This window comes from Pinus tabuliformis, chromosome 6 (assembly GCF_031772625.1).
Source record: "Pinus tabuliformis cultivar Carrire ecotype Pingquan chromosome 6, CPIR1, whole genome shotgun sequence".
Lineage (NCBI taxonomy): Eukaryota > Viridiplantae > Streptophyta > Pinopsida > Pinales > Pinaceae > Pinus > Pinus tabuliformis.
This window is the reverse complement of record NC_142292.1, coordinates 658,375,211-658,398,910: the sequence shown is the minus strand read 5'-3', so window position 1 is coordinate 658,398,910 and position 23,700 is coordinate 658,375,211.

Here is a 23,700-nt window from a genome sequence, read left to right as displayed (position 1 = left end):
AAATATAGCGAGAAAAGCTTTGAAATTTGGACCTGAAGTTCAAAACTATTTCGGCCCAAATAGGTTTTTTTTAGCTTCTGAAACGTCGCAAAAAAAAAGTTATAGCAAAAATGACATGATGACTTCTTTGGAGTAGCGAATCCCTAGAATCCAAAGCTCTGATACCAAATGTTATGAAACTAGCTCACAAAAATATAGAAAAGATAGATCAATGCCTTAGAAATAAGCCTCTTCGAGGGGGAAACCTCCTTTACATTACACAAATGAATAATTCGTAGATGATTCAAATGACAAAACCTCCTTTCTATATATAGGAGTCTACAGGGTCACAATATAACCAAGCCAACCTAACAATAATAATATAAAGGCACAAAAATAACAATAAAGGGATTCTATGGGGCACAATAATAGCAATATGGGGACAATAGGGGCACAATAATAACAATAAAGGATACAAAAAAAATAGTAATAGGGGGATCACTAATATTATATGTAGGAATTTACAGGGAAAGTTCCTCAGAAAGAACACCAAAAGGACACCGCTCACAACCAGATCTCAAATCAATACACCAGTATTTTTGACGTGGTTAAAACCCTCAAAGAGGGAAACAGTCCACGGCCTGAGCCAACGTGGCCACTTCAGGCAATTTATTAATCAAAGAATAAAAATTTTCATAAGCTTTCTCTCATAGACGGATTACACGAACAATGACCCTCCATGCGCTTTAAATAGAACTCATGGACCAATCGGGTGTCAAGCCACGGATCAAGTGTCGGTAATACCGAGGAGAGAGTGAACCGTCGGATCACTACATATCGTGACTGTCGGATTGTAAGTTACAAAATGTACAACGGTAAAGAAACACACTTTACCTAACTCTATACTAGACCAAGTTGAACTTAACTATTTCCTATGTGTCGGAATATCCTAACATCCCCCCTTAAGAACAACTTGGGATAGGATTGAAGGATTTACAAATATGACACAATAGGAGAAGGAAGGAGGCACTAGAGCCTATCCCCCCTTAGTGACAACTTCCTGAACTCCAAGCATATATCGAATTTTAGTGAACTTCGCCTCTGTGAGAGCCTTTGTGAAGATGTCTGCAACCTGATCATCTGTTGAACAATATTGCACTTCAAGAACATGGTCATGAATGAGCTTTCTGATGAAGTGCATGTGTAGTTCAATGTGTTTGCTGCGCTGATGCTGGACTGGATCTTTGCATAGCTGAATGGCACTTTGATTATCACACCAAAGTGTGGTTGGATGCTGCTGCTCAAAGCCAAACTCTGATAAGATCTGACGAAGCCACAAGGCTTCCTTACTAGCTTCCACGGTACCACGATACTCTGCTTCTGCTGACGAAAGAGAAATGGTAGCCTGTTTCTTACAAGCCCATGTAATAGGTCCTGAACCAAGAGTGAAGACATAACCAGCAGTAGACTTCCGATCATCAGGGTCACTAGCCCAATCAGAATCAGTGAAACCGACTAATAGAGGAGCTTCTTTGGCACTGTAATGAATCCCAAACTGTACTGTACCTCGAACATAACGAAGTATTCTTTTAGCTGCTTTCCAATGACTTTCACGGGGGTTTTGCATAAAACGAGCAACAAGGCCAACATCAAAGGAAAGGTCAGGATGAGTATGGGTTAAATACAAGAGTTTTCCTACAAGTTGATGGTATAAGGTAGCATCAACTTCAGGAGAAGTACAAGAGACTGAAATTTTGACTCCAGACTGAAAGGGAGAAGGGGCTGGCTTACAGTCTTCCATGTGAAAATGACGAAGAATATCACAAGCATACTTGGACTGGGAAAGGGAAATACCCTCCTTGGATTGCAAGACTTGAAGACCGAGAAAATAGTGTAAGTGTCCTAAGTCTCTCATTTCAAATTTCTTTTTAAGGCTGGACTTCACATGGTTTATAAGGTTGGGATCACTACCAGTAAGAATAAGATCATCAACATAAAGAACAAGGATGATAAGAGAGTTGCCCACTTTCTTGGTGTAGACAGTATTGTCAGAATAACACCTAGAAAAGCCAGATTCTAAAAGAAAGCTATCCATTTTGGCATACCAAGCCTGAGGAGCTTGCTTGAGACCATAAAGAGATTTCTTAAGTCGACATACAAGGCTGGAGTCTGTTTGGATGAAGCCAATGGGTTGTTCCATATAGATTTCTTCATGCAAGTCCCCATGCAAGAAGGCAGATTTAACATCCATCTGATGGACTTCCCATTTTAAAGAGGCAGCAAGGGAAAGAACAAGGCGGATAGAGTTTATTTTGGCAACAGGGGAGAAGGTTTTAGTGTAGTCAATGCCTTCAACCTGTGAAAAGCCCTTAGCAACAAGACGAGCTTTATGTTTATCAACTTTCCCATCTGGTCCATACTTGGTTCTGTAAACCCATTTACATCTAACAAGTTTGCGTCCCTTTGGTAGAGGAACAAGATCCCATGTATCATTCGCCAACAATGAATGATATTCTTCATTCATAGCTGCTTCCCAATGTGGATGTCCTGAAGCTTCTGCAAAAGTGTCAGGATCATGATTTATTGGAGCTTCAGCCAGTAAAGAAGAGGCTCTTTCAAACTGAGAACGTGTACGTCGCTGATCTGTAGGATCACCGGCAAGATCGCCTGCTGCATCCCGAGTAGCACGGACCCATCGTGGAAGTTGAGGATCCTGAGAAGGTGGGGGAGGATTGTCATCCTCACTTTCATCATCTGAAGAAGAAATGTTTTCAAAAGTAGAAGAGATAGGAAGAGGTAGCACATCCGCTGGACTAGGCTCGCAGGCCGATTTATTTTCATCAAATTTTACATCTCTTCTAATGATAACATTTTTGGACTTAAATGGAATAAGTCTATAACCTTTTACATCTTCAGAATATCCAATAAAAGTACATTTCTCACTCTTAGGTTCTAAAGCTTTATGCTTTTCATCTGGAATATGGGCCCATGCTTCACTTCCAAAAACACGAAAGTGACTTACATCTGGTTTAATGGCACTCCAAGCTTCTTCTGGAGTGATATTCTTTAGAACCTTAGTAGGAGTGCGATTATATAATTTGCACAATTAATTGCTTCGGCCCAAAAACTAAGACTGAGTCCTTTAGATTGCAGCATACAATTAGCCATTTCCTTTAAGGTGCGATTTTTCCTTTCAGCTACACCATTTTGTTGTGGAGTGTATGGAACAGTATGTTGCATTTGAATTCCATTTTCGGTGAAAAAGTTGATGAATGTGTTTTTAACATATTCTCCACCATTATCAGTTCTTAGCTTAAGAATTTGATGTCCAGATTGTTTTTCAACAAAGGCTTTGAAGGCCAAAAATGTGTTAAATACTTCGCTCTTGAGTTTTAAGAAGTATACCCAAGTGTGTCTGGAGAAATCATCAATAAAAGTTAAGAAATACTTGCAGCCAGAGAATGAAGCAACAGGAAGTGGACCACATAAATCACTGTGCACAAGCTGTAAAGGGGCTGAGGCGTGCCAAGAGGCACGTTTTTCAAAACTGTCCCGATGATGTTTTCCGAGTACACATCCGGAACAAACACCATCTCTGCAAGATACCATAGGAAGAACTGTCACCATATTTTCTTTACATAGATGCTGAAGGGAGCGATAGTTTAAGTGACCAAATCGCTCATGCCAAAGTTTTCTCACTTCATCATTATGAGCAACAAATACTGAGGGAAGATTTGATGACCCAAAGTTGTGAAACTTATACAACCTTGTGGAATCATCAGCAATACCAGTAGCTAGAATCTGTTTAGGATCTCTTAGATCCTTGATTACAACATCATGAGGTGAAAATTCAACAATTTTACCTTCACCTGAATGAGTTATCTGATATACAGATAGAAGGTTGCAGGATAAGGTTGGAACACATAGTACATCATTAAACTGACCATTGTCTAGATGAACAGTTCCAGTCCCTACAACATTAAGAGATCTATCATCACCAACATATATATTTTTGGTGTTACAATCATTTAAAGAAGAAAACATGGCTTTGCTTTTGGCCATGTGATAAGAGGCTCCAGAATCAATGAGCCACTCATGAGAATGAGAAGAAGAAGATACATTTAATGCATAACCAGACTGAGATGATTGACAACGACATGCAGAAAGTGCCATTCCTGAAGATGAAGTTGAAGTTGAAGTTGAAGAATGCTCCACATGGATGTTATGTTTCTTCATTGCGGCTTCCAAGGCTTCCATCTTCTTAAAGCATTTAGATTCTAAGTGGCCATCTCGATTACAAAAGTTACAATGTCTATCAGTCTTCTTCCATTTGTTTTTATTGGTCTTATCATTTTGCTGAAATGATCTTTCATTTTGAGGCTGAGTTTGCTTAGGACCCTTGTTTGGTTTAGGACCATTCTTTTTAGGATATGTCTTCTTAGGATTCTTTGAATTTGGTTGCTGCTGGGCTGCTAACGCTTTCTTGGAAAAGTTTCCAAGATTAAGAAGACCAAGGTGTAAGAGTTTTTCTTGTTCTCTTATTAAAGAATCACAAAAAGAGTCAAAGGAAGGGGCCTTATAGTCTTTTCCTTGACAAATGAAAGCTTCCCTTCTAGAATGGAAGGTGGAAACAAATACAGAGTAGGCTGGTCCCAACTTAGTAAGGATGGAATAAATAAGGTTACTATCTTCTTTCTTAACCTTAACACCTTCCAAGAGATATCTAAGGGTCTTGAATTTGGACAAGAAATCTTCAATGCAAGAAAAATTATTAGGATCCAATGTAAGCAACTCATTTTCAAGTTGATGAGCTCTAATTTCATTTTTAATCCCAAAAACTTTAGTGATTTGTTCCAATGCTTCATGAGGAGTATCAAGTTCTGCAATATGGAATCTAAGATCAGGAGAAATAGACATCCCTATCAAACCACGTGCTTGATCTTGTCTATTTTCCCATTTTGCAGCCTTGTCTTCATCTTTTGGTTTCTTCTCTTGGCCTGTGGCTATTCTGTAGAGACCTTTACTTCTAAGTAAATCTTCCATGTAGGATATCCATTGGAAGTAGTTAGTGCTGTCAAGAATGACTTGGCATGGAATTTCCATTTTTAAAAAAATTGAAGCTGAAGATGCTGAAAGTAAGTGTTCCAATGGATAGATCTCGAAAAATTAGGCTGTTTTAAAAAAAATGGCTCTGAAAAAGGCTTCCGGATGAAGAAGTTATGGCTTTTTGAAAAACATTTGTTGAAGTTGCCGGCAAAGTGCGCGAATGTGCGGGAATGAAAAAAAACGCCCCCACAAAATAGAGATTTGAACCCAAGACCTCTACTCTCTTAAAATAGCTTTGAACCAATTGAGCTATACAAAAAATTTGAGAGAGAGAGAGAGAGAGGGGGGGGGGGGGGGCCTTGGGTTGCGTGCTTGCCTTGAGAAAGCTCTTTTTTCCTACAAAACAAAAACACAAAACCCAACACGAATATGCATAGAAAAACGAACCTTACGGCTCGAAGTTAGCTTTAGCCGGAAACTAAATATTTTTCTCAATGTTTCTGATTTTCCAAGATCACACTAAGGTGCAGGGAAAAGAGCATACACATGAGAAAAAAAAACTTCCTTTCTGTTTCTGATTTGCCCAGATCGCATAGAGTCGCAGGGCAAAGAGCATACACAGAAATGAAAGGTATAGATTCGGTAATAAAAAAAAGCTAAATAAACAGAAACCGAAATAATCAGAGAGAAAATAACAGTAAACTGCAGATAAACACTGTATACCTCCAGATCTTAAAAATGACGCAAATAGGGCTACCGGAAACCTTTTCGCGTGAAACGAAAGGGGTTCCTCACTGGAACAGATGCTCCGAACACAACAGAGCAGTCCTCTCAGCCCGAAAGCAGTCAGAAACAGTAGATCTAGGAAACAACATCCGCATGCAGTTCTACCGGCTTCAGATTTGGATCACCAACGGACGCGGCCCTCAAATAGCTTTGATACCATGTAGGAATTTACAGAGAAAGTTCCTCAGAAAGAACACCAAAAGGACACCACTCACAACCAGATCTCAAATCAATACACCAATATTTTTGACGTGGTTAAAACCCTCAAAGAGGGAAACAGTCCACGCCCTGAGCCAACGTGGCCACTTCAGGCAATTTATTAATCAAAGAATAAAAATTTTCATAAGCTTTCTCTCATAGACGGATTACACGAACAATGACCCTCCATGTGATTTAAATAGAACTCATGGACCAATCGGGTGTCAAGCCACGGATCAAGTGTCGGTAATACCGAGGAGAGAGTGAACCGTCGGATCACTACATATCGTGACCGTCGGATTGTAAGTTACAAAATGTACAACGGTAAAGAAACACACTTTACCTAACTCTATACCTAACTCTATACTAGACCAAGTTGAACTTAACTATTTCCTATGTGTCGGAATATCCTAACATTATAGGGACATAACACCTCCTTTAGTTGATGTTGTAAATCTTGGAAGTTAGAGCTTCCTAATTGATGTAAATTTGAGGACCTATATCAAGAAACATTCGATGGTTTTTTTCCCAGAAGGGTTTCCACCTAAAAATATTATGTCTACTATTTTTTATATTATGCATTAATTAATGGTGTTGATGATTTATGTTTGATCTGATGCTAATGCTAATTAATGCTCTGGAAATTAAAATAATTAACTAATTGAAGTGAAATACTGATTCACCCCCCTCTTAGTATTTCCAATAGGTCAACCATTATAACTGTTACACAGCAATTTGTCATCATTTGTCACCGTCCCTATTACCCCTCACCCGCACACTGGAGGACTCATTCCGGGACCTGTGAGAAGTGACATGACCTGAAACCACTTGCATCATATTCCTCTAAGTATGAGCTTCATTTTCCCTGAAGACATCTCCTGCAAAATATCCATGAAAACAACTCTTTTTGCATTAGCGCGGGTCCATAGTTCACTGCCCACGCCAATGAGGGAAATCCTCTAAAAAGGGCGCGCCATTGGCGCTCTGTCCCAAAGTCGCACTCGCACCAACCGAATTCAGTAAAGTTTTTAACCAACAAGCTTCCGAAGGTTCTCTTCAACCCATTCACCAACTGAATCTATGTTGAGCTAGGATGGTTTGGCTTCGAATCTCCATAGAAGGGAAAGTGGTTTGCCACCTCTCATGGAAGTTTCCAAGTGATAAAGCCAATCCCATGAATAATGTGGTTGATCCTATCTTTTTCTTCTCTATCTATAAAAGCTTGCCTCTATGCCTTGAGCAAGCTAGTTACAGTAGTTCTAGTTCCAGCATAGTGATAGAGAGTTTGAAGCTGCAAGAGCCTTCTTTGCACCCATAAGGCCAAATCTAAGTAAGGAGATTCTTGTCACCCAAAGAGAGAGAGGCTTGTTCCTCATCCCAACAAGCTTTGCAAGACTTGTGTAGCTGACTACCCAGCCAAAGGAGGATTTGACGTCAGAACAATGGTTGTATTCTTCTTTGTTATTTATTAATAATAGATGACTATCATTATGGTTCCACTCTCATTGTCTTATGTTTGATGTTGAGTTATATCTTTTCTAACTGATATATAATTGCATCTACTAGATTTTATGCTTGTTTTCGTGTTGTTCTTTGCATGTGCAGGTGTCCAATCACGGAGATCATGGGGATCATGACCGGCCAAGGCGAAGGAACGAGGGCGATATCTCTTCTACGAATACTAGCGTTGGAATCCAAGTAGGTTCTCACCATCCACTTTTTATTTGCAATTAGGAACTTGCGTGATAGCATTGTGTGATTGTTGCTAGACCCGGTCTGGGATAGTAGGGATCATCTCTGTCCACAGAGAGGATTTACCTCCACAACAAATTGGCGACTCCACTCGGGAAGTCTTGTCTCTTTGGTTTCTCGTTTGATTGCTTAGATAGCTTTCTTGGGTTGGATTTCTTGCTGTTTCTTGCTCCCTGGTTTGCCTAGATACTGTTTTCAAGCTCTGGGTTGCTTGTTTTTGTTTTTGACTTAGCAAACTCGATTAGCGCGCTTTTTAGCCTTACAGTCGCGCCGATTGGCGCAAGTTGCTCAAAGTCAACCCGTGCCAATCCCATAAAAGCGCGAGTTGCATCCTGACAGTCGCGCCAGGCCTGTCAACTTTTCAAGTTTGCTTGTCTTCAAGCCCTCTGAGCTTGGATTTGTATTTTGCTGCATCTTTTTCAATTACTGGAGTGTGTTTGATCCTTGTTTGACTGGTTTTAGACCTCCATCCTTCGGGTGTTTTCCTTTTTCTATCGATTTCACATTTTAGCCCTAGGGCATCTAGTGGCTTTGTGCGTCGAGCCTTCCGTAGGAGTCTTGGGTTCTTTGATCGTCCAATCGACTTTGTGATTACTTTTTGCGCTTGCTCAATAGTTGTCAAAGCCTTTTTATTGATATTCAAGTGATTTACTTCTTTTCCACTTGGATTTCGCTTGACTTCGTTTGGGTTTAGATTACATAGCTCGTAGAGGTCTTTGTGTTTTCTTCTTGGTTTGAAGGACTGTTTTGGTGTTTTGGGGATTTGATTGTGTTCTCATTGAGTGAAATTAGTCTCTTTTGCTCGGTGTTACTATCTATCAAAATTTGTTTAGTGCACTTTGCCATTGAAAAGAAAATGAACAATCTCTTTTGCGTTGAATTAGTTAATTGAAATTAGAAGCTTTTCATTGATTAGTGATTTAAAACAAAAAAGTTTCGTTTATTTGTCATTAGCTGCATTAGAGTGGTTCTTGATTGTTTGTGGTCATTTTGTTTGAAAAATTCTCAACTCTCTCGTAGTTAGTATTCATCGAACGAAATGATATTGTTTGGCATATAGTTTGCATTTAGGGAATTGTGAGAGATTACATACGGTAGGACCTGGAAATTGAAACTTAACTAAAGATCAACCATAAAATGAACTGAATGAACTTAAAAATGCATTGGAACATAACGCTCACTGATTAGAGGTCTAGGCTAGAGACGTGCTCCGGCGTCGTTAAACCTAGTCACTGTTGTTTCACACTACGGTTGGTTGATTCTTCCTTTTGTGACTCGATAGTGGTCTAGCACGGACTTGAGCTCCCTCGTACCGTCGCGTATATAGGGGAGACCCCACTAGGTTACCATCCTTTATCCACAGGAAGCCGTGTCTGTCGCCTTACAAGCAGTAACGCACCGAACACAGCATTCAGGAAGATTGACTGTCGTACGGGAAGTCCTTGGTTTTCATATGACTGCCAAGGTGTATATGTAGTTTTACGGATTTGTTTGGCAAACCCTTTGCCTAGTCTCTCTAGAGTAGTCACTTTTGATCCTTTTCAGACTCCTTAAAAGAAAAGGCTCACTTGAGCAGTTTGTCACTTCGGGCTCACAAAACATTCGAAGGCGACTAGAGTCACCTTTTTGTCCTTTTCTCGACTCTTAAAACATGAAAAGGTCAAGTTGTGTCTATGCGTCTTAAAATTTATTTGGCCACGAGTAACATTACCTGGTTAGATATTGTGTGCGTTAGTTTGAGTAGGGTCCTTTATCGTTAGATTCCCTTAGGTCCTGTTTGAAGTTTATCATCCTGGCTAAGCCATCGACTCCCGTTCCAAGTGATCAAGGGTCTCCGTCTTCCATTGCTCCTGAGCTGCCGGTTGTGAGTGATACTCTTCCTGTTATCCCGAGTATCCAACCGATCAACTCTCGTGCCCCGGGCGACGAGGATTACGAAGTCGATTGGAACCCCATCTGGGAGCCTGACGAGGACGATATTCCTGTCACCCCCCCTGGTGTTTCGTCTCCAATGTCTACCTCTCACATGGATGAGACATCTCCTAGAGTAAGCGAGACACCTGTGTTGTCGAATATCGACACTCCCATCCCAGCTACTTCTCCGCTCCCCCCACGCTACCAGTCGTTGAGGGATAGGGTAAGTGCCAGGATCCCTGCTTCGACTATGTGGGACCCCCATATCACTCCCACCACGGGATCTTTTGTTTCACAAGTCCACACTACACCTGTCACTTCAGTTCCGACAAATCCAATTGTTTGTATAGCACATTCAACTCCGGTTGTTAGTGCCATCACGGCGTCTTCAGCTTTGAACACTGGTGCTGGTCCCCCTCACGGTCAAGTGAGCAACGACCAGCCTGCACACACACCTAGAGTTATCCACCCTGCACAAAGTGCACCACCCTCTTCTGGTCCCGTCCTAGGAGGGGGGCCATATGATGCCTATGGACAAGCTGTTCAGGATCCAAATGCGCAAGGTCCATTCTATTATTACGATTCTGCTGGTCAATACCTTCAGCTTTCTCAACCCTTGCCTACTCAACCTATTATTGAGGTTTCGGTACCATTATCCGTTACTTGGAACGCCACCACTTTCCATGGGGGCCAAGTAAGGCCTGCATAGCCTCAAGGACCGCCTAACCAAGGCCAGCCATCTTATGTGCAAATCCCTCAAGGGCAGCAATATTATGGCCAGTCTTACCCAGGACAACCTGGGGGCCTACAAGGACAACCCTATTAGGGACAACCTTTGGCCGCTGGTGGTCCATCTTTTACTTATCTGACCCAACCTTCTGGTTACCCGAGGCAACCTAGTATCCAACAAGGCTACCCATCTGGACAACCAGGACAACCTTACATCCAACAAGGCCAACCTGGTATCCAGTAGGGTTATCCCTCTGGACAAGCTAGACAAACTTATATTCCACAAGGTCAACCAGCAGTCCAACAGGGGTATCCTTCTGGGCAAGGGGGGCAGCCTTACGTACAGCAGGGCCAACCCACTGCTCAGCCTAGTCATCCTACTGGACAAGCGGGTCAACCTTCTGCACAGCAAGGCCAACCCACTTCCCAGCCTAGTCATCCTTCTGGACAGGCCAGCCAACCTCAAGGTCAGCCGGCCATCCAGCCCGCTCAACCATCTGTTCCGCAAGGACAACCCTCGGTTGCTCAAGGACAACCTGGTACCCAGCAAGCTCATCCTTCTGGGCAAATGGGTCCGTCCCAAACCCAACCAGGCCAACCTTCCGGCCAGATGGTCCAAGCTCAACCTATTCAAGGACATCCTTCTGGGCCCCAGACTCAAATTGGTTATCAAATGCAAGGTGGGCCACAACCCCAACCTTCCTACCAAGCGCAGCCTTCTTATCAGGCTCAGTATGGAGCTCAGCAATCATATGGCTACCAGCAACCCCAGGGGAAAACTCAATTTACCCCTTATCAAAATTATCAACGAATGCAATTCACTCCTTACCAGAATTATCAGCAACAGTATGTTGCACCTGCCGGTCAAGTTGCTAATCAATGGGGTGCTGGGGGGCAGACCCAGGGTCAACTGTCTTCTTATGGACAAAATCCTTATGGACAGAATCCATATGGACAGAATCCTTATGGACAGAACTCCTACGGGAAAAATCCCTATGGGAAGAACCCTTATGGGCTAGGCCCATCCGGACAAAGTCCATGGGGGCAAGCACCACCTGGTTGGAACCCTGGTACTACCTCTCTTCCACAGCCACAAATGTCCTTTACTCCTCAGTTGCCTTTCTTAGCAACGTTGGAACTCCCGGATGTGTCCAAATTGACAAACAACCCCATTCTTCATAATCCATATTGGCCACCAGTTCCAACTAAGATACCCGGTGATTGCCCGAAATTCGATGGCAAAGCTGGTGAGGACCCTCAAGCCCATGTCATGACCTATCACCTTTGGTGCTCATCCAACTCATGGCTTGATGACTCCATCCGGCTCCGCCTCTTCCAAAGGACTCTCATCGGCTCGACCGCTAAGTGGTATATTGAGTTGAATCGCAGAACATTTCAAGATTTCAACTCACTGGCTATGGCATTCTTAACTCATTTTCAGTTACCCATTCGGTATGAGACAGGGAAACATCTCCTTACGTCTCTTAAACAGGACACAGCCACGCATATATCCAATCATATACATGAATGGATACGGCGTCGTCGCTTGATCAAATTTTGGATTCCTGATCAGCTCCTGACCGAATGGTTCACGACTTCCTTTGTTCCTGCAATCGCGCGAGACATCGCCATGGGAGCTTGTGTAACTGAAGAGCAAGCTATTGTGCATGCTCAGTACTTCGAATTAGTATACTCCCAGTCGGGTACTTTATATGATTATTTGCCAGACGCCCCGAGACCCGGAACATCCAAAGCTCCACCAAAACCATTTGTTGACGGAGTTATTGGCTCTGTAAACGCGTCTTCAAAGAAGTCATCCGCGAACCCTGGGAAGCAAAAACATAATGCTTCTAATGGAAACACTTCTCAGGGTCAATCTAATTCCGGAAGTACCTCCGAGGTTAATGTCGTTCAGTCCACCACGGCAGATAAATCCTCGAAAGGGAAAAATAAAGGGAAAGCCAAAAATAAATCCGAACAGCCCAAACAGGACTCCCCTAAACCTCCACCCGAGGAAGGAGCCAAACGTAAACCTAAGTATCCTTGTCTTATCTGTGATGAGGATCACTACACTAAAGACTACCCTAGGCGGTCCGAAGTCAGTCGATTATTGAAAGGTGCTCCTGCGACTCTTGCTGTGCTTAAAGAACCTTTCCCTTCATAACAAACTCAAATGGTGGCAGATCCATCGCAACACTCTTCTTCATTCGGCTCTCAAGTCTTTATGGCTGGGACGATTCCCATCCATGTCACTACTCGAGTGAAAGAATATCCATCTCATGCCGGGAAAGAGCCGGAGGTCCCCTCCAGTGCTCCTCCGTCCAGTTCTAGTCCACTCCACATCAAAAGACCTAGCACTGAGATGACTATCCGACCCCCTCCAAAAGGTGTACTCCGGAAGTCTTCTTACAACCCTAATGCTCGTGCTGCCCAGCACTATAGCATCGTTGAGGACTTAGCTCAGGCTCCGTCTACTATGTCCGCTCTAGAAGTCCTCCAGAGCTGCCCCTCCCAGAGGAAGTCCTTGCTATCGGCCATCGGTGGCATAGACCCGACTGACTCAGATTTGATTTCTTTTGATCTCGAGGGCTATACGCCGAGACTGCCTCACCAAATCGCTTTCCTTATACAGGTCATCATCAATGGTAAAACGATTCATCGTACAGTCATTGATGAAGGTGCCTCAACTTGCATCATGTTTGTTGCTTGCTGGAAAGCTATTTGGTCTCCAACATTGAGCTAGTCTCCTACGACGTTAGAAGCCTTTGATGGAAGAGAGTTTCATCCTTATGGTATCCTCCAACGCTTGCCCATCTCCTTGGAAGGGAAGACGGTAGAAGTGGAGGTCGAAGTTGTCGACGCTAATCTTACCTACAACCTCCTCCTCGGACGTAGTTGGACATACACCATGCAAGCCATGGCCTCCTCCCTTTTCCGTGTCATTCGTTTCCCTCATCAGGGGAAGATTGTCACAGTGGACCAGCTATCCTTCTTCGCCTCTTCTTCTGAAGGTAATGTGCCTTTCGTGGAGCATACCTCCAAATCATTCGAGAGTGTGGGAGCTGGGCTCTTTAAGGATCCCGCCCTAATGGGTGTCTTTCCCCTTCCACCTCCGAATCTCACCCCTATTAACATGATTTCCGTGTGTTCTGATCCGTGGGTCCTTCCTCTCGCTAATCAGATAGAATCCTGGGGCGATATGATGCCGTTGAGTCCTACCGAGCTCAACTACGTTGAAATCGTTGCTGCATCGGCTCCCCCTCCCGAACCTGCTCTTCCGAGCGGTGTTCTCGACTCATATGTTCATTTCCCTTGGCTTGGAGATGATGCTACTTTGGATCCATTAAAGGAAATATTTCCTTCCGATGAAGCCATCATAGAGACCATGTCTCTTGAGGAGCCCCCTTGGTCAGATCATCACCACCGTTCCTCGTTTCTCCCTGCCCATCAGGAAATGATTGCATGTCTCGAATGGTTTGCTTCGTGTATCCCATTCCAGCCTCTTCAAACACCTATTCAAATTTACCAAGTGTCTTCTGAAGGCAATATGGGAAACATTACGCAAACCCAACCTATCGACATCTCTGTGGAACCAGGGATTGTCGAGCATATTCATATTGGAGTCACTTGCACTCCAGAGGAAGTTCAACTTTACACCAATTTATTTCGCGAATTTCGTGATGTCTTCGCTTGGTCCTACGAAGAGATGCCCGACATCGACCCTAGCATAGTGGTGCACGAGATACCTACGTATCCAGGTGCTAAGCCTGTTCGTCAACGCCTACGCCCCGTGCACCCCCGAAAGGCTGCAGCCATTAAAGCAGAAGTCGAAAAGCTTCTCAAGGCTGGTTTCATTTACCCCATTCCACTCACGGATTGGGTTTCTAATATAGTCCCTATGAAAAAAAAGCAAGGTACTATTCGAGTTTGTGTTGATTATCGTGACATTGATCACGCCTGTCCTAAGGATAGCTTCCCCACACCTTTCATCGATCAGCTTATTGATGAATGTGCAGGAAGAAAAATCTACTCATTTATGGACGGTTTTTCTGGACATAACCAGATCAATATTGCACCCGCTGATCAACATAAGACGGCTTTTATCTGTCCTTGGGGCACTTTTGCCTATAAGAAGCTCCCTTTCGGTTTAAAGAATGTCGGTGCTACCTTCCAACGTGCAATGTCTTATGCCTTTCATGACATTCGTCACATTGTACAGCTGTACCTGGATGATCTTCTAGCTCATTCAGTCAAGCGTCAGGACCATCCTTCCCATCTTCGTGAAATTTTTCTCCGCTATCGACACTATCGTATCAGGCTCAATCCTCATAAATGTGTCTTCTGCGTTGAATCAAGCCAACTACTCGAGTTTATCGTCTTCCGAGAGGGCATCCGTCTGGACCCCCTCAAAGTCGAAGCTATTTTGAACCTTCCTCCCCCTGCTTCTTTGCAGCAGTTGCAGAGTTTGCAGGGTAAAGCAAATTTCTTAAGACGATTCATTCCGAACTATGCCGAGGTGGCTAAGGGTTTCACACGGTTATTGAAGCAGGACACACCCTTCCATTGGGATGCTATCGCTCAAGAGTCTTTCGAGCGACTCAAGGGTCTCCTTGTCTCTGCTCCATTATTGCGACCTCCGAACTACCATCGTGATTATACTCTGTATCTAGCTGCCACCGATACCACTATCAGCATGGTTCTCGTGCAAGACGATAATGATGGCAATGAAAATGTCATATATTATCTCAGCCGAAACCTCTTGGATACGGAAACTCGATACGCTTACATCGAGAAGTTGGCATTGGCCGCTGTTTGTGCCGTCCAACGCTTCCGGCATTATATCCTGTTGCGCACCACGACCGTGATTTCTGACTGCAACCCTATGACATACATTTTGTCACGTCAGTTGCTGGGGGGCAAATACTCAAAATGGATCATAATCCTCCAAGAGTTTGACTTGGAATTTACTACTGCCAAGTCTAAGAAGTCCCTGGTCTTCGCTGAGTTACTCTGTTCTTTGTCGTCTCCTTCTGCACCCTCTCTTTCAGAAGATCATATCCCGGACGAAACTCTTTTTCTGATCAGCACCCTCGATCCCTGGTACGAGGATATTATCGTTTATTTACAAATGTCCTCTTTCTGCCCCGCTGTATCCAAAGATGCTCGGCGACGGATCCGCCATCAATCTCAACCCTATCATATTATCGGGGACACCCTGTACCGTATCGGCTTTGACTCCGTTCTCCATCGATGTCTTACCCTCGAGGAAGCTGAGAGAGTCCTGAATGACTGCCACTCTGGCGCCTGTGGTGGCCACATGTCCGGATATGCCACAGCTCAAAAAATCCTTTGCGCTGGTCATTTCTGGCCATCCGTTTTCAAGGATTGCATTCTTGCTGTCCGCTCATGTCATGCATGCCAGATATACCAGCGGAAGATGCGTGCGCCACCAGCCCCGCTACACCCTGTAGTGACCGTAGGCCCTTTTGCAAAATGGGGCATTGATTATACAACCTGTAAGCCTCGCTCGGCCGGGGGGCATGGGTTTATTATCATTGCCATCGATTACTTTACAAAATGGGCCGAGGCTATGCCCACATTAAATGAAGACGGTCATACAGTGGCGCAGTTTTTGTTCAATCATGTTATTACGCGGTTCGGAGTTCCACAGGCCATCGTCACAGATCACGGAAAGCATTTCCGTAATCACATGATGACCGAGCTAACAACCCAACTAGGCTTACGGCACGATAGTTCAACCCCGTACTATCCTCAGTCTAACGGCCAGGTTGAAGCCGTCAACAAGATTTTGGTTACGATGCTTCAACGTACTGTTGACATGCATAAGTCTAATTGGCACCTGATGTTGTTTCCCGCCTTGTGGGCCTACCGAACCTCTGTGAAGGATGCCACCGGTTTCACTCCATTCCAATTAGTTTACGGACTGGAGGCTACCCTTCCTATAGAATGTGAAATTCCTTCGTTGAAAATAGTCGTCGAGTTGCTTCCCAACACTACTCCGGTAGAGGAACGGCTTCTTTATCTAGAACGGTTAGACGAGACCCGTCGCTTAGCCTCTCTAGCCATCGAAGCTCAAAAGAAGAGGGTCAAAACTCATTTTGACCATACCATTCAGCCTCGTTCCTTTGTTGAGGGAGATCTAGTCCTGCTATACGACCAAGCAAATGACAAGCTGGGGGCAGGCAAACTCGAGCCCATGTGGCTAGGCCCTTACATTGTAAAGAGAGTGTTGCAAAAAGGGGCGTATGAGCTAGTTGACTACGAAGGTAATCCTCTTGATAAGCCCCGCAATGGGCTGTACTTGAAAAAGTACTATGCATGATTCATGCACTTCGATTTGTACATGCGTGTGTGTGTGTGTGTGTGAGTTTTCATGTTTTCGGCTTGGTGTGAAAGCGTGATTGCACCTTATTGTGTCTTTTTGCTTCTTGTGCAGATGTCGGGTGCACCTTACATTGGTTTCGCTGATGGTGCCTGCCGCAGCACTCGTAATTTGTCCTTTGTGGCGTGGGTGATCTACGATCCTCAAGGTGAGTTGATAGATCTTCAAGGTGTGTGTTTAGGCTGTACTACAAACAATGTTGCTGAATATAGTGCTGTTATTGAATTATTAGCCGAGGCAATTAATCTCGGTATTCGTACATTGCTTGTTAACCTAGACTCTCAACTTGTCGTCCATCAAATCAATGGGCGATATTCCGTCAGAGACCGTCACATTTTAAGGTTGTATTTACGTGTTAAATTGTTAGAAAGGAATTTTGACTTTATTACATATCAGCATATTCCAAGACGATTAAACACATTATCTGATGCATTGGCTAATCATGTATTAGACAGACATTTGCGTAATTTATAATCAAAACATTATACAAGCAAGCACATAAAAGCACAATAATAAACTGTAGGCATATGTATATATATATGTGTGTCGCAAAGTTTTGCACCGCGTGCATTACATAAGTCCAAAAAATAATACATGTTCATCCTGATACATCCTCAGACAACATGTCCCTCAAAAAATATGCATGAAAGAAGCCTAGAAGTCTATTCGTGGTGGTGCTCATGATAGCACGTCACCGCGCGCACCAAGCGTCTCAACAGATGATGGATGCGGGTCGGCACCCCCACTGTGTGCCTCTGGTATGCAAAAGGCACGTCCGCCAATCTCGCGTAACCTGGAATCCCTTGGGTAAGTCCCTCGAGATTCTGCACCAGCTCTTCCCCCACGGCACCCCTTGCCTGAGGATCAGCTGCAGGTTGGCCTCTCCGCGCTATAGGAGACAAGCCGGCTGGTCGCTCTGGGCCCACATCTGCATATACATACAACTGTCATCAGAACATGCATGTATTGACAAAAAAAAAATGAAAATACATAAAGGCATCAAAAAAGAAGGTCATACCTAGCTCCTCTTCCCACTCCTCTCCCTCTGGTAGTGGGAGGTCTGGATCCCCCATGAAGTTGGTTCCCGCGTATGGCCAATCCTCTACCACGATCAGCTGACAGCGAAGCCATATGAAGAACTCGAGCCGCCAAGACATCTACTGGTCCCCTCCTCCTCTGGGCATCAATGCTGCCCAGCGAGCCATCCTAGGCTCTCGTGGCAATGGGTCCGCCACTACAGCTCCCTAGTACTGGAAGAGGGGTAATCATTCCAAGAAGAACGACACCACAATCGAGCCATACCCGAACTGTTTCACTCCCCCGCGCTTACACTTTGTAAGCTGCCTTTTGATATTTGTAGTCACCGCTGTAGCCCAGTCAAAAATGGTGGGGCTGAGACATTCTGTCGCTAGTAACAGATGATTCTTACTTGCCTCATGGGGCACCTGTACCCCAGCTGCACGTGTGATGGTGAACAGTATCACCTTAAGAACCAAGTCATGGATGGTGGCGATATCCACCTTGGCACTGTTTTTCCCAAATTGTGCCTCTGGACACACTCGGGCCTTCACTTCACCTATTTTCTCTCCGGAAGGCCTGCTTCCGGTCAAAATGGGGCTCGCCCCTCTCCGTGATAGCCCAGTAATGAAGTACACATCAGATACATCCAGCTCTAAGGTCTGATCCCGTAATCGAAATACTTGGTCATCAACATCCCAAGCATCCACTATGAACTGTAATAGCTCCGGTTGAGCTCGTAGATAAGAGGTGAGGAAGAATTTCTTGAGACCACAGTCTCTCAGAGCATTCATACATCCCTCATCCGCTATGGCCAAGGCATCTACGGCATCATGCTCCCGTTCTTTCCATTCCACCACCATTTTTGCTTGTTTCCTACACCCACAAGGATGAATAGATCATTATTGAAACCCTGGTAGACTCACAAACCGGACAAATTTCAAAAATGATAGGAAAATTCAAGTAAAAAGTTAGGTCACGTGGTTGGCGCGGCACCTTTGGGCAAATCACCCCATTGGCGCGGACCCGTGCCGGATACCCGCGCCAATGGGGCACAACCCTAAATTTTAAAATCCCCCTTGCGGAGGCTCAATTAGGGAACAAAATGCATAAAAAGAGTATGAAAATGGAGCTAAGGGAAGCGCCTCTTACCTGGAACTGGCGGAATCTCAAATAGTTGCACGGATTGGCGGTAATCGCTGCTCGAAGTTCGCTCCCAAATTGGACCACTACTACTATGCAAGAGGTAAAAAGTAAAAGTAATTCTATTTTTACATTTCCATATTTATAAACTTTTGCCTTGTAATTAGGTTTAAAAAGTTGTTTTTTGAGTATTTTAATATACTTTTGGTCGAAAATGGATTTTACGCTTGCTTTTGGTGCTATGACAGGTCCTTTTTGCAACTTCGATGGTGAAACGAGTTGTATTTTATACTTTTTCGGACTTGGTAAATACACGAAAAAGTCACTGTGGAGTCATCTTTCAGCTCTTTTCTGACTCGCTAAAAATGAAAAGATCGCCGAGTTACCCCTCTTGACTCGTTAAACGTAAATAAGAGGCGGTCGTCTTTAAACCCTTTTCCGACCGTGTAAAAACGAAAAGATCGTCGGACCTTTGTCGTTTCAGGTTCGTTAATGGTTACGAAACGACGTGATGTTGATCGCTTTTTTACTTTTTCAGATCGATGTCACTATAAATGAAAAGTACTCCTCGATCGTAATGGTCGAGCGGTTCTTTCGAGCATTGTTTTATACTTTTTCGGGCTCGGGAGACACAACTTTACGAAAAAGGACCCCCCTGGAGTTTTCTTTTCTGCTGTCTTTTCAGACTCTCTAAACAGGAAAAGACGCCGAGTTCTTCCTTTGTCAGACTCGTTAAAACTTAATGACATCGGGTTCTGTCGTAATGACACTCACAAGCATATGCTATCCCCGTCAAGCTTGTTAAAAATAATCGGGGTACTCGCCTGAAATGGTGGGGAAAATGGATCCATAATTCTTGTTGTGTCGGCAGTATGTCGCTCTTGAACATGGCACTAGTCTGCATTCGTGTCTGGGTGGGGACATCTCATCTTGTTTTACACTTGCCTCCGTGGGTTTGGGTTATCCTATTTGACCTCTCGTCTGCTCATTTCCTTGTCACTATGACCTCTACTCATTTGATGTCAAACACTGCCAAGTCCACTGTCGTGCCGCCAATATGTTCAAGAGAAGTTGACCTCTGCAGCATTACAACCTCCTCTGATACCTCACATAATTTTGATTCACCACAACATCCTTCCTCTGTCTCGTGTCACTGATGTGGGAAACACTATGGCCCACCTTTGATCATGGTCACTTCCTGTCGACTTCGGCTCATTATCCAGGAAGCTGATCTAGAGACTCCCTTTTGGTGCCTTGGAGCTTGCATGCCTCAATGGCAGGTTCTTCGTGTTCGATGAGAGGTTTTCATCATTGACCTCCGATCGAATGATTCTACGGGTGTTCGACGCTAGCTCACTTATTCGCACACCATAGATTGTACCTATAGTACCTTGAGGGCCATTGTCATTATTGGTGGTACCTCTCGCGTCTGTTAACAGTTTTCATCATTGACTGGTAATCAGATGATGTTCATGCATGTTCGACTTCAACTCATGTATTCACATGCTTGGACTTGTACTCTGTTCGGGTCGAGATGGAACGCAAGACCCTGGATTTTGTCTGTTGGAATCCAGGTTGGGATTTGTGGGTTATTATGTTCATTACATGACTCATTCACTGGATGGATGCGACCATGCCTGAGTCTCTATATTGATCCTCACTGGATGGCTGCGCCCATACCTTGGATCTAGATTATTATGTACTCTGCTATGGATGGCTGCGCCCATACCACATATATCATGTACTTGAGATATCAGTTGTACTTCTTTACGCAGGTTCTCCAGCGGCCGTGTTTTCAGTCACGCATGTTCTTGTACGCCTGGGGGGCAACCTCAAGGTACACAATTTGCGTCTGGGAGGCAACCTCAAGGACAGTATGTACCCATGGTACAGTACATTCCTCAAGGTCAACCCCAGCCTCAATATGTACCCCAGGGTCAACCTCAGTATCAATATATGCCTCAAGGTCAACCCCAGTATCAGTACTTACCTCAAGGGTATCTACCCCAAGGTCAGTACTCGAGTCAAGGTTATCAACCACCTCAAGGTCAATCTTATGTTCAAGGTACGGGAAATGTACCTTTCAATTATCAATCCTACCCTCAATCCGGTTATGGATCTCAATATCCTCAACCTGTCATGGGTCAATACCCCGGAATGAACGTAGTGTGGGATCCATCGCAAGTTCAACAAGTGTTGCAGCCAAGCGTACAGTTGTCATCCCAAACTGGACAACCTATGGTTTCTGGTCAACCCCAGCAACCAGTCCAGTCTAATGTTCAAACTTCTGTACCTTCGGTAGTTACTCAGTCGCCAATTGCACCTAGTACTCCATCTCAAACGACTGCTGCAACTACCGCAACATCTGTTCCTTCCACCACACCTACTTCTGGAGTATCGACAGCTCCGGTTTCTACTGTCTCTGCCACTACTCCACAGACATCTTTACCATTGTCTGGATCCACGATTCAAACTACGGTTCAGATGCCTGTGGGGCAGCCAGGTTTAAGTACGGTTGTTACTACTCAACCACAATTTGTTTATCAACCGTACCAGGGACAGTACCAATACGGGCCTGCTGTCCAACAACCGGTTTACCAGTATCAACCGTATCCTGGGTACACTTATCAACAACCACAACAACCCCAGTACGGTCCAGTTAATCCTGGTTTTCCGGGAGGATACAATATCCCGAATGCGATTCCTGTTCCAAGTTATCCTGGATATCCTCCTCCTGGGACTGGTCTTGTGACCCAGAGTTTTAGGGATCCTAATCGGCAATTGCCGTTTATCGCAACTTTGGATTTACCAGACTTGACGCGCCTAACGAACGATCCAATAAATTATCTTCCGTTCTGGCCGCCAATGCCAAATAAGTTGCCCAGTGATATACCCAAGTTCGAAGGTAAGTCTGGAGAGGATCCATCAAATCACGTGATGACTTACCACCTCTGGTGTGTTTCAAATTCCATCTCGGATGATTCGATCCGTTTACGTCTTTTTCAGCGTATGCTCATTGGTCTCGCGGCCAAGTGGTACATTGAGTTACCACGGGCCTCTTTTTATAATTTTAGTCAGTTAGCTACCTCGTTCTTAACACATTTTCAATTGCCGGTCAGATATGATAATGGCACCGAGTTATTAACTTCATTAAAACAGTCGACGTCCACTTATATTTCCGACCATATTCATGAATGGAGACGTCGAGGCGTTTAGTAAAAGTTTTTATCCCGGACCAAATCTTAGCTGAATGGTTTGTTAAATCATTATTACCGAAGATTACTGAATACGTAGCTAAGGCCGGAGTAGTTACTGAAGAGCAAGTCATTGCTCAAGCGCAGTACCTTGACTTAGTTTATACTCAGTCGGGTACATTACACGAAAAGATCCCAGATCTTCCAAAGTCGAATCAAATTGTTGCTGCTCCTTCGGGATCTCATGCTGCTGATGGCATGATTGGTACGGTGAATACTAAAAGCAAGAAGAAGTCTTCAACGAATTCTTCGCCCATTATCACCTTACCAGACTCCCCGACAGGAGAGTCTTCTGCTGAAGTTTCCGCTGATATACATGCTGTAGAGTCATCTACGGCTAAATCAAAAAACGGTGGGAAGAAGAAAGGCAAGAAGAAGAATAAAGCAGAGAAAGCTCCAAAGGAGAAAACAGAAAAGTCGGAAACCAATGACGAAAAGCGCAAGCCCCGTTATCCTTGTCTTACTTGTGAAGAAGATCATTTTACAAGAGATTGCCCTCATCGGGCCGAGGTTGCGAAACTAGTCAAAGGTTCCCAAATTCCTGCTGTCTTGAAGGATCCATTCCCGAAAGATAGCAAAATGATAGGTTCTTCCTCGAGTGCCGTTGAAGAACCCATATTGATGATGTCTCATGTAAGGATTGCGACTCGGTCACACGATTATGGTAGTAAAAGTCTTGTTGATGGATCGAAAGAAGCAGAATCTTCTCAGTCAAATCCATCAACCTCAGCTCCCAGTTCTGATCCACTACAGATCGAGAAACCTAACCCTGACTTAGTAATTAAACCGCCCGCCAAGGGTGTACTTCGAAGGTCTGCTTTCAATCCACATGCGAGAGCAGCCCAGAATTACAACATTGTTGAGGATTTAGCTGTTTCACCCTCAGCAATGTCGGCTTTAGAAGTGCTGCAATCATGCCCAGCACAACGAAAATTACTTTTGTCGGCTATAGGAGCTGTTGATGTTCAGGACCCGAACCTGATAATCTTTGATCTAGAAAATAGTACACCGCGTTTACCTCATCAGATGGCTTTCTAGATTCCAGTGATAGTCAAAAACAGGCCTATTCATCGGACTGTAATTGATGAGGGAGCTTCCACGTGTATTATGTCGATTCAGTGCTGGAGATCGCTTGGTTCTCCTTCACTTAATCAATCCCCGACAATTCTTAAGGCCTTTGATGGCCGTGGGTTCCATCCATTTGGCATTCTACAGGATTTGCCTATAGGGGTTGAAGGAAAAACCGTTAGTCTGGATGTGGAGGTGGTGGATGCCCCTCTAGACTACAACCTTCTCTTGGGTCGAAGTTGGTCTTACGCTATGACAACAGTCGTCTCATCGGTCTTCAGAGTAATAAAATTTACACATAATGGCAAGATCGTGACCATAGACCAGCTAGCTTATTTTTCATCCGACCCAGCCTCTTCAGAGAGTATCCAGCATGTCGGTAAAACGACTATCCCTTATAAGGATGTTGGT